This window comes from Mesocricetus auratus, unplaced genomic scaffold (genome assembly GCF_017639785.1).
Source record: "Mesocricetus auratus isolate SY011 unplaced genomic scaffold, BCM_Maur_2.0 Super-Scaffold_100003, whole genome shotgun sequence".
Lineage (NCBI taxonomy): Eukaryota > Metazoa > Chordata > Mammalia > Rodentia > Cricetidae > Mesocricetus > Mesocricetus auratus.
Window position 1 is genome coordinate 101,400,544 of NW_024429188.1, and position 18,934 is coordinate 101,419,477.

An 18,934-nucleotide genomic window follows, 5' to 3' on the forward strand; every position below is an offset into this window, starting at 1 on the left:
AACCACTTCTTTCCTGAGTTGCTTTTGATCGTGGTGTTTTATCACAGCAGTAACAAATAAACTAAGATGCCTCCCCCAGTATCCCCTGTGTATTCTTACAAATGGATTTTTTTGAATTATAGAAAAGTTTAGACACCATCTCGTTGAGGTGTTGCCTAGAATTTAGTGAGTATGCCCATGAATTTGTCGGTGAGAGCTACCTCAGCCTCTGTTTATTTACCCCTTCTCCTCTGTCATCAAACTCTTACCTCCACCTGGGAAAGAGCCTGTGGCCCAGTTGTCCAATCCAGAGGGCTCTTCACTGCTGCCAACGTGAATTTGCTGAACAGAAACTTTAGTGACTGCCTATTCCATTACGGACTGAATTCTGGGATGTGGCTCTAGCTTACTTGTCTGCTCACACATACCGAATGTGTCTGAACTCAACACGGTTCTTGGAGTTGAAACCAGGGCTTTCATTTACACCCCAGCTGCTCAGTGCAGTTCTTTGGGAGGGTACCACTGCTTTCTGCCTTCCCTTGCTTCTTACAGAAACAGCTGCCTAAAGAGCCCCTCCTTGAGGCCTAGGTAATCTATTGAGCCTTGGGCAGCAGATCAGTACCCATCCCAAGTATACACACGGACTTTGGACTCCCATAGAACAATGTGAGGTGCACTCTCACCCTGAACTCTTGGGGAAGGGTCTAGGCCCTGCCCTATATGAAATGACAGACTATGGACACCCCCATGGAGGGCCTCACCCTCCCTGGGGGAATGAGGGGATAACGGGGGGGGTTGGGGGGAGGACACGGGAGGAGGGGAGGGAAAGGGAGAGGGACCTGGAACTGACTTGTGAAGCAACCTTGTTTCTTATCTAAATTTAAACTGGAAAATAAAATTAAAAAAAAAGAGCCCCTCCTTGGTCTACTCTGTGTTCATACTACTTGGAGCCTGTTCTCTTTGACACTGCCTTTGGGAGGTACTTTCTGCCCAAGTCACACTCCTCCATTCCCTGCCCACGTCCAAGGCCTCCATCCCCGCTTCCAAATTTAAATTGATCACATCAGCCCCTAATGGGTTACTCGTCAAACCACCAGCAAATCACTGCTTAGGTCTGCTTTCTTGCTAGAATAAACCTGGACTATGACCTGGGAGTAAGAATCCTTCTAGCTAAAATTTCACACAGTAGCTTTACCTGTTTTGCTGTGCTTTGTTTCGAAGCTAATGACTGACAATTTCTAAAATCACCTCCCACGACTTCTAAATCACTGTTTGTCCCAGCTAATTGGTCTAATTAATGTCTGTGCCACATTGACTTTTCCAGCTAGGGAGATCCATGACCTTTGAGAGCCCTCTGAGACCACCTTCTAATTCAAAGACAGTTCTGCTTGGTAACACCCCACTAAACTTATTGTAATTCTTAGAAAATAAACATGTGTCTATATGTGTGTATTTTTAATTCTGTCCATAAGCAATTTACATTTCCCTTTCACAAATGCTCTACACAAAAAGAACCCGACAATTATTTTATAGGCTTTTTGTTTGTGGCGCTGGGGGTGGACCCCAGTGCCTCTCATATGCTAGGCAAGTGGTCTATCAGTGAGTCATATTATCTGTACTCTCATGTGTAACTTCAGTAAGAACAAGACCATAATTTTTGCCAGGTGGTGGTGGCTCACACCTTTAATCCCAGGACTTGGAAGGCAGAGGCAGGTGGATCTCTGTGAGTTCGAGGCCAGCCTAGTCTACAGAGCGAGTTCCAGGACAGCCAGGGGTATACAAAGAAATCCTGTGTCACCCCCACCCTCCCCTCCGGAAAAAAACCATAATTTTCAAGACTTGTAAAGGCCCTAGGATCATGATCAGCCATCATTTCAGACAAAAGCCTTGTGACTCTTAAGAGGCAGAATTACCTACCCTGAGGAACAAAGCCCCTTGAGACATGCCTATGAAAACTGCAAACTGCAGTTACTATCTGCATATTAACTACCTTAAGTAAGGCACCAACCAGTGAACCACTAAAGACAATAAACTTGTATCATTATTTTTGTTTTTTCTTTTCAGCACATGGTTTCTGTGTACCCCTGCTGTCCTAGAACCAGCACCGTAGACCAGGCTGGCTTCGAACACACAAGAGACTCTCCTCTTCATGCTGGAAATAAAGGCATGTGCCACCATGAGCTATATACATTTGGTGTTGCTTTGGGTTTTTTTTTTTTGGCTTTTTTTTTTTTGGCTTTTGAGACAGGGTTTCTCTTGATAGCTTTAGAATCTGTCCTGGCACTCACTCTGTAGACCAGGCTGGCTTTGAACTCACAGAGATCGGACTTCTGGAATTAAAAGCCAGCTACACTTTTATAAGTAAAGTGGACGTTTGGTGGTATTAAGGGTTATAACAAAAAAGCTTTAATCCTCGTTTTTACTGATCTGATTTAGTAGAAGGAAGAGAGACCTTTGCCTTGTTGCCACATCAAACGTAACTACAATTAGGCACCAACAAAGTAGACAGCACAGGAAATATCTAGTGATTTTATGTTTGTGTAATTGCCTCAAACATCAGTAACATAAAAAAATCATACATACTTAATACAGAATTTACTACCCTGCATCTCTTTTCATTAAGATTTCATATCAACCCTCCCAAGGAGAACATAAGCCTCATATCACTGGGGAGTAGGACCGTTGTTATCACTATTTTCCCTAATGGTGAAACAGCTTAGCTAACTAGTCCAAAACTGAAGTATAATTCAGTAAAACTTCTTACTAAATTGAAGCTGTTATGAGAAAAAAAGGGGTTTCAAAATCGGGGAGTTCCAAGGCACAAAGACTGACACATAGTGATACCATTCTTTCTGATGAGAACTCAGTGTTCATGCTGGCAGAAGGTAGAAACCAATACATGCCTACTTTTTCCATTTGCCAAAGGCAGGGTAGTCTTAACACTAACATATGAAACCGAATGAGAAAGTAGGGTAAGGTGTGCCTAGAATCCTTTCAATTTTGTGAATTGGAAACTTAAAATAGATAACCGGGTTTTTTTTTACCACAATTCTTTGAGCCAGCGCCATCTGCACTTGAGGGGGCTATGAAAGGCAAACCCTTGTCCCCCACCTGATAGTCAGGTCTCTGGAGAAGGGGGTGGCGCTGTTTTAACAAGGGAAATAACTAACTCTCCAATTCATGTGACCTGCTTCCTTATGCAGATGCAAACTTAAAGTCCAGCTATTTTCATGTTTTCTCAAATTGTTCTCAAATCTCTACATGCCTGCTGCATATACACTTGTTCATACACACACATCATATACACTTGTTCATACACACACATGCACATGGGCGCACACACACAAGAGAATAAATGTAAGTTTTTAAAACGTTGGAGGTCCAGGAGCGGTGGTGCACACCTTTAATCCCAGCACTAGAAAGGCAGAGGCAGGTGAACCTCTGTGAGTTCCAGGTCAGCCTGGTCTACATTTTGAGTTCCAGGTGAGCAAAAGCTACATACTTAAAAGACTCTCAGAAAAACAAACAACATTGTTTGGAAAAAAGACTTAAAAAATCTCCTAGCATTGCTAATTACGGAAAAAAAGGAGAGCCCATATTTTCAAGATCTATATATCTGTTTTATTTTTGCAAATTTAAGGTCCATTTACATTTAGTTCACCAAACAGACAAAATGTCATTATTTTAAACATATTTTACAATATGTATCATTTAAAAATTATACTCCAAATATGTTAATAGCAATGACTAGCTAAAGACTGGTGCCAACAGAAGTCCTGCGGTTTACAGATGGATACCGTGCAATTTTTCTCCTATTACACTAATCAAAATTGCATCGTGATCCACCCGATAACAGCAAAACAGGTCATTTCATAATGACAGTCTAGCAACTTAGAACGTTCAGAAACTAAAAGAAGATGATTTAAAAATCCTCTTTTCTTCCACAGGCCGGGACAAGTGCAATACTTTTAATCTAACACAAGTAATGGCACTAATCCCCACCCATGGATGAATGGGCATGGATGCTGAAGATGTTCATAAAGGAGTCTACAAAGATGCAGAAAGGTATACATAATCACAATCAGTTTCGCAAGGATTTGCACAGCCATATATTCACATATACGCTGAAATGCAAATCTGCAAAACTAACCGTAAGCAGCAATGTCCTTCCATAGTATTTTCATCAACAAGAAATTTGTTGATCCAGGAGTACTAGAAGTGCTCACAGCGCAGTAGAATGATGCAAAACTACCTGCACTATGAGCACTTTGGTACTACAGGATCTAATCTTGTCCTTCTCTACACAGTCCGTACCACCTTGTTACTGACTAAAACATTGGAAGATCAAACGACAGACCTTTGAAATTTGTCCTGTTCAAATCACTCTCAAGGTATGCTTTTCAAATGCTGCATAATAAGTAGCCTGTGCAAGAAGGGGCATTTAGGGCAGTAGAGTCTAAGCTGCTTCACTAACTGCACTAGATGCACCTTAACACAAGAGACACATTAGAAGGAGCAGCTCAAAAACATCAACAACTTAATTATGCAGAAACAACCACCATGGTGCTCAGTAGCTACTGATGAAATCACCATGGTAATGTGAGAAGTGCTTGCATTGCAGTAGAACTTAAAAAGCTACCTGCACTGTAAGCACTTTGACATGGCCAAGGCCTATTCCAGTAGCATAACTGAGGTCTTCCTGGATTTCTTTTCCATCTTCTTTTCCAGATCTCTGCAGACTCGCCTGAGCAAACACACACATACACATGTGAGAAACAAGTAAATGAACTGTGAGTTACTATTTCTAAACAAGTTTGCCTTTTGCTCAGAGTGCAAGCTAGACTGTGTTGTTTTAGCACAATCCTAACAAACATTAATAATCTCACAGACTTGAACCTGAGTAACACTGGCAATTTCAGAATATCTGACTGCTCAAGTAAGAGGATTTTGGACTCCCTCTCCATTGAAGAGAACTTGATATCTGCATCCCAGAAAACATCAGACCTGTAATGTCCACCCCAATTTTCTTTTTTGTTTTATGTGCATTGGTGTTTTCCTGCATCTATGTCTGTGTGAGGGTGACAGATCCCTTGGAACAGGAGTTACAGTTATGAGCTGCCATGTGGGAGCTGGGGGGTTGAACCTGGGACCTCTGAAGAGCAGCCAGCACTCTTAATCCATGAACCATCTCTCCAGGCTTGCCCCCCACCCCCTTTTTCTAAGAGGCAGAGCCCAGAAAAGATGCAAGTAAAAATCAGGTTGAATATCAAAGTCCTGGGCTCATCAGAGCTTTGGAGTGCCACATGGAAAGTCACTGTGTTCGATTACATAAAGAGTCCCTGCCCCCAGCCCATTAACAGAAAATGAGAGAAATTTCAGAGCTGCTTTAAGAAACAGCCTTACACTCTTCACATAATGCACAGATGGCCTAGAGATGTCACATTTTGATCTATTTCAAAGGGCTCTACTTCTGTTTAAACATTTATGGACCCATTTTCTCCATTAAACCCATAGAAGTCAGATTAGCTCTTTTGCTTCATGTCATTATCTTCCACAGGAAAACCTCTCTCATTTCCAAGTGCTTATCTTACCTAAGAAAATGCAGCAGAGAATTGAACAAGCCACTATTTGAAGGTTCACAAGCTGTCCCCTCCATCTTTTCCGTGATTTGTGAGGAGGGAAAAACACCAATAAAGTTTAGGGACACGAAACCTGAAATATGTTAAATGAGCGAAGATATTTTAAATGTGGGATTTTTTTACAGCCAATCGTGACTAAACTAGTCATTAAAACGCTTTTAAAAAATAAATTCGTAAAACGTATTAAGATAATGTGAAATCCACCTTCTATAAAGGAAGAATTGGCTTAGTATACAAATAAGTGTAATACTTATCTTCTTGAACTGGGTTTCTACACCTAAAGATTTTTACCTCCACTAAAAATTTTTCCCAAACCCAACTCAATCTGGCAAAACCACCCCATAGTCCTCAGAGAAAACTCCCTCTAGTTAATAATACCTTTCTTTAACTAACCCATCATCTGTTCTACATCCCGTGTGCTAGGCAGTCACTGTCTAACCTCTAAAATTATAAAGAGAACCCAGTCTTTTACCACTTTAGGATTTTCCATCTGTCTCTTCCCATATTGCTCGAGCCCTCATCAGCGGCTCCTACTGAAGTTTGGAGCCTCCCAGAAGCGCAGGGTGTGCTCCAGCTGCTCAAGCCATGCGCTTAGGTCCTCGAGACACCTCAGCAGCTACCAGGATTAAAGAGAAAGAAACAAAGCATTATGGGAAACGCAGTTCTCCATTCAAAGCACCAAAACCGCGCCAAGCCCACGCCTCCCTCTCCCTCCATTCTCGGGTTGGTAGGAGAGAAGCTAAGGGGGAGGGGAGTCCTTTCCCACCCCCTCCACGTGCACCCCATCATTAGGCCACCAAGTTGTCCAGGAACCTGCAGGGCAGCAATGGAGAAAAGGGGAGTAATTTCTCACGAGTTGCCTGGCACCCATCAACTTCACTTGGCTTTTCTCAAATCCTGCTGTCTCCATTCCCTCCAACCTTAGTTAACTATCTTAGATCACAGCTGCGCCAGCGGAGGCCCGCATCTTCTAGTCCATCCAGTGTCCTGCCAGAGCAAGCAGGCAGGGGACCTGCCTGTGGCCCGCCCCTGGCAGGTGGCGAACGCGACCATCCCGCTGGGGTCCTGCCGGCCAGAATCCAGGAGCTGTGCGCATCTTTCCTGCGCTCCTGGTCCCAGACTCCCGGTGCTTTCCGTGGAGGGAGGGCAACGAGGAGCCGCGTGCAGAAAACATGCCGCGGCCGCCCACACACACCTAACTCCCAAAACATCCAGGGCAGCGCAGTTTGCGCCCCTGAGCTTTGTGGCAGCGATCCGTCACCTCGAGCTGCGTCCAGAAGTTGAATCCCTGGGAAAAGCCCGCCCTTTGCCTTTAATAGCCTAGGGGGGAAAGCATGCCTCCGCCCACCCGGCCCACACAGGAATTAGGAAACGGAACCCCCACCTTGCCTAGACCAAAGCCCACCATGCCCCAGTGACCCACGGAACCCGCTCTCTCAGCATTGCCCTCTGTCCCCAACACGGGAGTCCTTATTCCAAGCGCCCCGGGAAGCCAGCCTAAACCGGTGCCACTGTCATTCGGCCCAGAATGGCGCACTTGCTACCATCTCCACGGGTCCCGCTCCTGAGGCGCTTGTCCCATCCCCCACCGGAGATAGACGACGAAACCCACGCAGCTGTGGGACCAGGGTGTCCCCCCAACCCCGCACGCGCGCATGCGCACCACCTCATATCTAGATTGAAAGTGTCCCTAAGGGCCAAAGGAGAGAAGAAATTCATGTGCCGGGTGTTCCTTCTGCCTACGTGGAAGTTTTCAGCTGTAGCGTGTTGGGCCACTACTAGGAGGGTTTCACACTTGCCGGCGCCTCCTTTACCCACTAAATCGGTTTCTTATCAAGTGTCATGAACGGTAGCTGTCCCAGGGTGCACGCACAAATGCCAGGAAGATGTAGTGCAGTTATCCTGTTCTCTACCCATTCCACAGCTAATAATACTTAATTAAGAGAGGACTATTTAAAAGCCAAAAATAGAGTACCCCCCATGTAAAAAAGGAAAATAAATAGTGACTTAGTGTCAAGACGCACACTCAATACGAAATTAAGCATACTCACGGGGCAAATAGGGTAAACCAGACTATACTTTCTCCACTTTTCTGGAGGGTGTTGACACTCAAGAGAGTATCTGGGGAGTTTGAGGGTAGAGAGGGAATGACCAGATTCCAAAACACCTGAAGGTATTCGGGGGGGGGCACTGGAAGGCAACTAGGGTTGAGGAAGGGGAGTTGGGGCTGAGAAAAGAATCCAGGTCCCTTACTCCTGTTTATTGGTGCCTTGGGTGATTGTGGCAGCTCAAGGCTCAGAAGAGGGCAAACACACCACTTGATTCTCCATCTGGTGCACAGTAGGGGCTCAGGCGAACTGATTACTAAAGACTGACTCAAAAGACTTGTTGCCTGCTCCCTGGCCAGCGGTGGAGCCCATCCAGAAGTGCCTGCTTAGCTCGGGACTCAGAGGCAAAGTACCCTCTTTCTCCAATGTGGTGCACTCCTACAGGTGGGCTTCCTCCCACTGTCACAAAAACGCGCGCACACACATTCCAGCCCATGATGGCACATTTGCCTGATGCTTTCTGGAAATGATGTGAGCAGAAGTTTAACATCCAACTAGATCTCACTTGCTAGGCTTGCATGGAGTGCAATGCAACCGTGGACCTTTTATGAGAACTAGCAATGGAAAGAGGAGGAGTGGGAATGTATCTCAGACCCTACTTCAAGAGACTCTGTATTAAAGCAAGACAAAAACCTGTGAGCTCAAGCAAAACCTAGCGGAAAAAAGGGAGGGTTGCAAAAGTGGCGCGAAGATAATATCATGTGATCCGATCCCAGGGTGTCTCCTTCCCCTTTTGCCACCCCCCCAGGGGGCGGAGTATGGGGAGTTACATCCGCTCCTCACAAACTATTAGCATAATTAATTGTGTCCTGCAGCTGCAGCCGAGCGGTGGGTTAATGAGTAAACGTCTTCGTGAACATCAGAACAAGACAACCCATTACCCCGATTTTGGAATATTTTCCCAAAGAAATCTCATTATCACCAGAAATGTCAATTTGCCATCCAGACTGTAGCTATATTGGTTGAAAGACAAAAGAGAGCTGGAAGTGATGAAAATACCATATGAGACGCGTACAAGTAGAAGTAGCCTCCCCAAAATGAAACTAAGAGGATGAATGGTTGCAATAGCATGTTGAGGGACTCTACTCACTTAACGTTTTCCAAGTTTTAACAGATCATTAAACAAACCATCCTCCCAGAGTCTTCCTATACATCCCCCCAAGCTTTTAACCCTCTTCATAGTCCTCCCCTTTAAAGTCAGCATACCCAGAATAAGGTATTTTAGGATTGCTTTTCCAGGATATTTTCTTGCTCTTTTTGTTTTTAAGGGTATGCAACATATAGAATGTTTGGATCAAGTTCCCCAGCTGGAGAAAATATTTTCTTCCATTTCAGTTCCTTTCTTGTGCAGGGTAAACTTAACTAAGTACAAAATAAAGATTATAGAAAACTAGGGCATTTTGTTACACAAAGTAAATTATTTTTGTCTTTTACTATTACAAAAAAATGTAATCATCAGCTCAGACAGCTAGAGAATCAGAGAAAGCAAAAGAAGAAAGTAATACATATACACAGTCAGGATAACCAACAGCTCAAAGAAAAGCACGTGACCGCTTCTTGCTTTAAAACTTGTGGTCATGCTGAGGCTAAAAGCTAAGAGCTTGTGACCCTGCAACCCTGTCCCCTCCCCCAGACCGCAGCTCAGGGTTTAAGGCTCCAGGCTCCCACCAGGATCCTGCTTGCTCCCAGTATTGTGAGCCAAACAATACTCTGACATTCTGTGAAATAAAAGAGCCACAACTTCTAGCACCCCCAGTCACGTCATTTACCCACAGCTTGACCAATCTGTGTCTATACACAATGCATACACATGTATATGTACATATGTACTTATCCTATAGCATACATGCCCACACAGAAATTCAGAGAAAGGTATGGAAATTGGTCAAAGGGAAGATGAATCTGTTATCTATTATAAGCTTAAGACTTCGCAGGACAACTGTAAGTTCTTGCCATATTTTAATAGTAGATTAAACCAAAACAAAAACCATATCCTGCATAGTATCCTACCCCAAACACACATATTTTGAGCTATTCTGTGTCTGAAAGGGGGATCGATATTCTCTAACCACCTCTAGACTTAATTGTGCCAAATAAAGCAGCAATGTCAAGTACTTTGGACTTTAATACCTTTAAAAATACTAGTAATTGACATTTTTATCTAGTTGAAAAATCTTTTCATTTGATTTAAAAATCATGTTAAGTGGCTCTGTTAAACTTAACGATTTGTATCTTAGAACAAAAGGTCCCCATGGAAACCAGAAAGTAATTTAAGAGTATTATGTTCCTCCCACAGCTAGAATAGAGCTTTTGTTCCACTTGTATTTACTACTTTAAAGTTTTCTACCTACTCTTCCAGTTGAGGTCTCTTGTACCCTCAGAAACTCCCTGTCCCTTTGAAAACTGTGTGTACACTTGTGCCTTGCGTGTGTGCTCACATGGATGATCATGAGGCCTAAAACAAAGGCAGCAAATCACAACACACACTGAATTAATAGAATCCCAAGAGAATATATTTTAAATGCTGCTTTGCTATTTGTTCCTGAGGCAGGAAATGTGGATTTGTTACAATTCTATAAAATTTGTCTTCACAGGTTTTTTTAAGAACTACAGATTCTTTGACTTAAAAACATTTCATAATTTTAAATGAATCATCTTGTTTTAAATGGTAAAAACACCAAAAGAAATCAACATGAAATTTTTTCTTTGCATTTCTTGGGTACCAAATAGTAATTTGTTATGAAAAATTATGATACCAAAACAGAAAAATTGATGTTAACAATGGATTTCTAAGTACTATTTTTTCAATAGTATATACAAACTAAGATAAATCATGTAAACAAAATACACAATATACCTTTAAATAAGGACAATGTGAATTTAATATCAAGGTTCACCTTTGATAAGGAGCAGAAAGCTTCACTTATTAAATGAACAGCCACTTAATGAAGTTTGATAACAAAATGTTGAAAGTTAAAAATATATTTATTACATTCTCAAAAGATTTCTAGGAAGAATAAATGGCAACATGAGGTAGATGAGCTTTCTGAAATATGAATGTATTTAAATACAGATATTACTAAACTTCATTTGTAAATAAACTTTTTTAGAGTGATCTTTGCCAAATTTGATTTTTTAAATGTCTTACATTTTTACAAACATTTCTTATTTTTATTACTGTGTGAATTCTGTTTTCAATGATAAGAATTATTTAAATAGAATTAACTCTTTGCCAAGTCAGAGGAGTGGCATTGATACTAGCACTTTTACATGCAATGAATTTGCTTAACATGTAATACTTTCCAATTACATTATTCTGTGGGCCATTGCTTCTCTCAGCAGTTTGTCAGAAACAAGTTTCCTGGGACCAACAACTGTATTTTTACAGCTTTAATATTTTAAGTCAAAATGTGTAGACAAATATTAAAAATATGTATGAACATCCTGCTTTCCATCAGTAGAAAAAAAATGTTTCTCAAGTTAATTCTCCTACCTTGGGAATTGACTCAGTAGACGTTAAAGTGATTCACTATTAAGATTAAATAGTGTTAAGGCATTTTTACACTCTGTTTGAAACACTTTGATTTTCCTGTTTATGTGACCTCAGAAGTGGAACTTCTGGTATTACAAACCATAAAATTGCTAGCAGACTATAATACTGTAATCAAAGAAAAAGCTGTAAACCAGTAATGTTTTACACACATTGCTTTTTTAATCTGTTTTTTGAATTACATTTTGTCTGCCTTTATACCATTATACATCTTCTAAGAGGAAAAAAGGGTCATCATATGGAACATGATAAATGATCAAGTTTCATATTCAAAACAGTCACCAGAAATTTATCACCAAAACAATTTTTCTTCCTAAGAAAACCAGTGTTAAGATTGTCCAATTATTTCATAATCTTACACCAATACAGTGTTTTAAATATTTTGAAAAGAAGTCGAAATAAATATAGATTTAGAATCTTTAAGTCATTTAATATTGTGTTCACTACAGCTGAAACAAAACTTGATCCCCTTTTACTAATGTGGGAAAGGCACACAATGGAATCAATCTCCCTCTCTACCACCTCCCCTCCTTATTCCCCCTCTCTCCCCGCCTCCACCTCTCCCCATAACCCTTCTTCCTCTCCCCTGCTCTCCTTAAAGATAACCATTATCCTCAGCTTGGTGGTTCTGCCTACTAAGCGTAAAGAAACTCTTTAATTGTCTCCTGTAGGAAGTGGAATCTTTGTCTGGCCTTTTTCACGATACATAGGAAGGTGCAATGCAATTTGTTGAATTATCCAAATGCCTGAAAGAACTTCAATGAAAGTTTGGGACAACCTAAATAGTGGGGCTAGTAGCACTCACTGGAATGGGAAGGCTTCCAGCAGATACATCCTAGAGAGGTGCTCTACTTTAAAAAGTAAAAGAAAATTCATTTTCTCAAAACGAGTGCAATCCAGTTTACTTTTCAAAGTTGAAAATGATGTCTAAGTTAACAAGAAAATTATTTTAAAAATCAGAGATGGAAGGACATGGATTTATTCTTTAAATACATGTAATGTATGACCACAATTGGAGCTCTGCATGTACTCTCATTCTCTGAGAATAGGGTGGTCTGCCCATATCACCCCACAGTTTTTAAAGTCCTAATGGATTTTACTACTTGAAACTCTACTCCTTAAATTTAAAAAACAAGAAGATTAACATCAGCAAGACAAACAGCTTTTAGTGATGCCATTTCCACAGTTGCTGCTTATTAGAGCATCCTTATGAATTAAGACAGGAAAGATAAAAGCAGAAAGAAATGTGGAACTGATCCAAGCAAGGGCTGCAAATTTGTGAATAGGTTTAGATAGGGGATGGATCAACTTGCTGAGAAACCATCATCTAAGATGTGTTTTAAGTATTCAAAGAAGCAAACACAAAATATTGGTATGTGTTGCAAAAATTACTGTACTACTGCAGGCTAAATCTTTTATAATTTTATAATTAATTAACTAGACCAAAGTTCAGTGTTTCCTTGGAGGATATCAAAGCTAACAAACAAAGGCATTTAAATATAGAGTCTGCTTGTTGATTTTGGAGAACAAGACAAATAGTTCTAGTTCATATCTAGGGTGAAACTATATTTTTAGAATGTAATGTGAAAATCTGCAAATCCTTTTATAGATATTTGATTTGCAACTGTGCCTTCGAGGCATTATAAATGAAAGCATGGACCACTGGATCTTGACAACAGCAGTATACAGCTTCTTTTAAATAAGAGACAGACCTTGAAAATGTTGCATTCTTCAGACCCAGTCTTACTATTGGAGGCTTTCTTTAGCTTATCTGAAATCAAACTGTTTTTCTTTCTCCGTGTATTTTAATCATGTCATGTTCCATCAGAGAAATACTGATTCCCACATTATATTATTTATAGTATTATGTGGATGCAATGCCATTTTGTTGGTTACTAGGTGTAGCTATAGCCTTATATTTATCCTTTAAGCCATTTCTTTTCTAAAACTGAATATGAAAGGATAATCAACAAACTAGAAATTCAACAGCACTCACCAGTTTGGTTATCCACCCAACAAAAACAAGAATCAGTTTTTCTCTGCTCTAGTCCTTGAAGCCTTTGTTGTCTCTTCATTAAGTTTCAAAATGTTCTTCTTTAAATTGTGGTTTGTAATGTTCTTAAAAATTGCTGCAACATTTAATCCCAGCACTCTGGAGGCAGAGGCAGGCGGATGTCTGTGAGTTCGAGGCCGGGCTGGACCGACAGCCTCCAAACAATACAGAGAAATCCTGTCTCGTAAAACCAAAAAAAAAATTGCTGCAACAAGGGACATCATATATTCCCTTGATTTTTATTTTTTATTTTTATTTTTTTGGATTTTTGAGACAGGGTTTCTCTGTATTGTTTTGGAGGCTATCCTGGCACTCGCTCTGTAGACCAGGCTGGCTTAGAACTCACAGAGATCCACCTGCCTCTGCCTCCCAGGTGCTGGGATTAAAGGCGTGTGCCACCACTGCCCAGCAATTTTATTTCTGTGTCAGAAATTTAACTACAGTAGTAAAGATCATTCATTTTGCATTTTGGTTCCTAAACAAATTGAACTATTTATCTTTATTTTGGGTGATAGTTGCTTTCTGCAACTTCAACTATTTCACTTACAGTTCAATTGAGTGTCCCAAACAAATCTCTATATTTGGTGAATTATCTCTCTGTGCACACTGTGCATTTCCTAAACTGTGGCATTACCAAGTTTGACTAAAATCTTGACACTAAGACCTAATGCTCTTAACAAATCTAACATTATGTTTGATGAGTTTTGTATCCACAGATACACTTCTACATTTGACTGATAAACACAATTTGTGGAAAAAAGTACAAATTTGTCTTTAATTTTGTCCAATTCCAGGTTACCTGAAATGTACTTTCTGCAAGGGACAATATTAAGCCTGGAAATGACTTTTCAAGGACAGTGGAACCAGTATTGTCATTTGGCAAGGTCCTCTGGGGAAGTTCTAATTGATAATCTAGTCTAATTGCTTCATTTTACAGATGAAGAAACTGAGGCTCCAAAACATGATCTAGCTGAAATGACTCGCCTCTACAAACTGCCACAGAACCAGAATAAAGAAAACCACTGTCATGGTCTTTTTTCCTTTGTAGTGTCAGAGATAAAAGCCAGGCCTTCAAGCACCCTACTCTATGATCCAATTTGAAATAAACTTAGATCCTTCTTTTCTGAAGCTCTGTTTTCCTGTAGGAGTGTTATGATAGATGGGCAAGATGCATGAGTTTGTTTCCTATCATTTTTCCTTCCTGCTGATCCCCATTCTTCAGGGTCCTGTGAGCCAAAAGGTGGGGGGGGGGGTTCAGCAGGGCAGGCAAAACCCAGAAAGAGGCTTTGAAGAAAAAATTTGCAGTTTTCAGGTCATCTTCACAATAACTACAATCTTTGCAACTTGCACCAGGTTGAAACGACATCTAAGCTACCATCTTCCCATCCAAGATGGGAGACACCCAGCAACTGCACAGATGAATCCATAAATGAACAGGATTTCACCTTTCACATGTCTCTCCAGATAGAAATCCCAGATGACGATGAAAGTTTGGCCTCTAACATGTAACTTGTAACTTCGTGATTTTCAAAGTCAAGAGGTGCAAGTTGACAATTTCCTTAGAAGCTAAGATCTTCTTATGTTTTTCTTCAACTATACAATTCAGAAGAGAAAGGCTAGCTCACTTCCTGCCTTCAAAGAGCTGTATAAATGATTCCAGAGTTTGGGTTCGAATTCTGTTTCATCAGGTTGAATGGAATGCACCCTATTTCCTTCATTCCACCAGGCATAGCATCGAAGGAGAATAAATTAAGTATTGTGCCAGAACTGCGATCTCCTTTCTGAAAGGCACTATCTCTGGCTTTCAGAAATGCCTTTGGAAGGAGCAGTTTGGAAACAGTGTCCCCATTGTTGTTAAGGAATGTCATGAATTGGATCCCCACGCCAGCCTTTTATAGAGAAAAAGAATAAAAATCCTTCATCTGAGTATAAAATTATCATATTTTATAGCATATGCTAACATGCTAATGAGGTGAGGTATTATCACATCTCTGCTGAGGCCATTATGAATAATTGAGCTTTGTCCTTCTGCCCAAGTAGATTGTAGATACTGTGATGGTGTAGAGAAGTCTGTCATTTCAAGAAACCCTTTTCAGCGTATTTTGACAATTCTTTTGTTGGTCTTGTGGCTAGAATGAATATTTGTATTGAGGGATAGCAGAAACGTAAGCTCTTCTCTACTTTGCAAGCTTGATTTCAACATGTTTACTGTCTACCCTGGAACCCTATGGAAACTGCTAGATAACATTCGCAATTCTTTAACTGTGTCTAAAAAATATGTAACCAAGAGATCAAGCAATGTCCTCCCAGTAAATAAAGATAACTCTAGGGGATTTCTCAGCAAAGAGTGAGCTGGCTCACACAAGGTCTTTGGGGTGACTTGGGGAAGAAAAGAGAAGCTTAAAGGCCTTGCTTCAAACTAACTGTTGGGAGGTTTTTGCATCTCAAAGAGGGGGAGGGGCTGGGAATCTAAGCCTATTGAGGCTGGGAATTTGGTTTTTTCCCTTCCCACTGACTACTATATCTGTCTTCCCTAAAAGCAGGCAGTGGGGACCTGGAGTAAGAATCTGGGCATTTCAGTTGGAGCCTGTGCTCTGTCACTAACTCATTGAATGGCAATTAAGCAAATCACTAGATTACCTCTGAGGTCTCTTTCCACCCCATAAATCACTGCTCTTTATCTCATTTGTCCCTCTTTACTGTTCCTCCTTCCTCCTATCCTCTCTCTTCTCTCCCAGCTTCCTTTTAACTGGCAATAATGATGGTAATGAATTAGTTACTCTGGAGATAGAACTGAGATGGTGTGTTAAGGATTAACAGAGACTGGCTTTTCATCTGTGTCATGAACTTGTTTATTTCTGCATGGTTGCTTTACTGGTTCTTTAAGGGATAGTTCCTCGTACATCAGGATGCTCATTTAACAGCAGTCTCTGTTGGATGTAAGTGATAACACACAGCATTTGATCTCAGAGAGTAAGGTCCATCAGGGACTCCTGTGGAAATATTCCACACAGAGCTACCATATAGAAGAATAATCCCTAAAGGAAATCTTGGAAGCCCGAGGCCCAGATTTCACATTACACCACCGTTGCTATGAGTAAGGACTCAATTCTCTGAAAGTCTGCAGGAAGGTTCAGAAAAACCCCTATATGCATATGTACAAAGGGACTGAATTTTCATCACATGACACAGGCACATGGAGAATTCGGCCAACCAATGGTCTCTAGTTTTCTTTTTACATTCTTTCAGGGTCACTTCAAGTCCCGAGTTTTGTAGGAAACCTCTAGCACAAGGTGGCTTCTGCTTTTCTGAACTTCCAAAGCACACACATTTTACTTGAATTGTGTTCTCTTGTGTTTAGGAGATGAAAGGACTGTGGCCCCTGCTTGACAGCTCAGCTGTGTCCAAAGCATACCCACACACAAGCATGACCTTGTCTGCTATACACTTGAAAACCCAAAGGGAGATGGTGAAGGTGGTTTTCACATGCTGGCTGCAATGGGGCCTTCCAGAGGCTGTTTGAGTGGCTCGTGTCTCCATCTTCCTTGTTCCCTGTCAGCAATCTCATACCCACAGTCATAATTGCTCCACATCCAAGGAGTCCTGTTTTCATTCCAACTGGTCCCTAACAATGACTTTCACAGCTGCTTTTACCTGAAATCATTGGTGACTCCATTACTTTATCGTTCACGGGCAGAGTGTCCTCAGTACTTTACTCACTGAAACGCAAAACAGAAGTAGCAGTTCAGGCTGGGCAGTGGTGGCGCTCAACTTTAACCCCAGTACTCCAGAGGCAGAGGCAGGCGGATCTCTGAATTTGAGGCCAGCCTGCTCTACAGAGCGAGTTCCGTGACAGCCTCCAAAACTACAGAGAAACCATGTCTCGAAAAAAATATTTCAGGAATCTAGACTCTCGATTCTGCAAAGCTCACAGCATTTGGAGTCAATAGTCAAGGTCTTGGGCTGGTATGAGGGATTAAAATGTGACTGCCTGCCTGGTGGTAGTGTGTAATATCTTGTTTTAGCTTTTTGAGGGACCCACCAACCAGCTCCCAAAGTAAATCACATGCGGAGTCATATTATTACTTATGAGTGTCCGGCCTTAGCTTGGCTTGTTGCTAGCCAGCTTTCCTTATCTTTCAATTATCCCATCTACCTTTTCCCTCTGTGCTTTTATCTTTCTCTTCTGTAATCTTCCTTTCCTTCTTACTCCGTGGCTTGCTGGGTGGCTGGCCCCTGAAATCCTCCTCTCCTGTTCTCTCCTTGCTCCTCTGTCCTCGTTTCTCCTCCTACTTACCCTCTTTGCCTGCCAGCCCCGCCTGTCCTTGCTCCTGTCTCGCTATTGGCTGTTGAGCTCTTTATTAGGACCATCAGGTGTTTCAGACAGGCACAGTAACACAGCGTCAGAGAGTTAAACAAATACAGTATAAACAAAAGTCACACACCTGGAAATAATATTCTATCACAATGGTGCACGAATCCCAGCACTCTGGAGGCAGAGGCAGGTGGATCTCTGTGAGTTTGAAGCCAGCCAGGACTACACAGAAAAACCCTGTCTCAAAAAAAAATAAAACTAGAAAAAAGTGAGTTCCTTAAGAACTTTGGAGGAAAGTTCATGGCACACACATGTAACAGAAAGGGACCTAGAACTATCTAGAGAATTGTCACATGATCCATTACTTTCCAGTAAGAGACTATCAGCAAAAAAGAGTTTGACAATAGGGACAGTGAGTTGCTTTAGCATTTTACAGATTACTGTTCACTAGAAAGACAATGTGCATCACACACATTATTTTATTTTTTTTTCAGTCCGTCTCACTATGTAGCCCTGGCTGGCCTAGAATTCACTATGAAAATCAGGCTGACTTTGAACTCACAGAAATCTGCCTGCCTCTACTTCTCAAGTGCTGGGATTAAAGGTGTGCATCATGAAGCCTGGTCACATGACTGACTTTAGTGTTTCAAATGGCCTCTTAACAAGGTAAAAGGGTGGGGCTGGAGAGACGGATGGCTGAGCAATAAAGAGCACTGGTTGATCTTGTAGAGGATTCTAGTTCAGTTTCAAACACCCACATGGTGGTCCACAACCATCTGTAACTCTAGTCCCAGATGATTCAGCTCTTTGAGCTTCCTCAGAAACCGGACACACCAGACAAACATGCAGACAAAACACTCATACACATTAAATAAGTAGATGAATAAGTAAAATGTAAAGGTAAAAATAATACGCTGGGAATGTAGCTCTGTGACAGCACACTTGACTAGCATGAATGGTGCCCTGGTTTGATTTCCAACACCAGAATAAATAAATAAATAAATAGAGACAAGTGAAATAGTACAATAGAGGATTTTCTTTAACATAATATATCTAAGATATATATACATACATATGTATATATACTCATTTGAACACGTAGTCAGTATAAAACACTCATAATGACATATATTGCCTTAGGAGTAATGAGGTTTCAGAATCTGCTATTTAACACACTGCAAGCATTGTGTAGTAAGGTGGGTAGTGAGAACCATGTTGGACAATACTTCCATCAATAGCTTCAGCTACTTTCTCCCCTTTCTTTATTATCCAATATCAACATCATGGCTA

The 18,934-nt window shown here is 41.2% G+C and overlaps 1 long non-coding RNA gene across 1 annotated transcript; it reads right to left on the reverse strand.

The window, feature by feature from the left end:
- Nucleotides 1-16,167: 16,167 nt before the first annotated feature.
- LOC110343800 lies at nt 16,168-17,535 on the reverse strand. Its single transcript, XR_002386136.1, has 2 exons — nt 17,486-17,535; nt 16,168-17,048 (listed from the first exon to the last, which is right to left on the reverse strand). It is a non-coding gene; the product is annotated as an uncharacterized LOC110343800 (long non-coding RNA).
- Between the last annotated feature and the right edge of the window lie 1,399 nt (nt 17,536-18,934).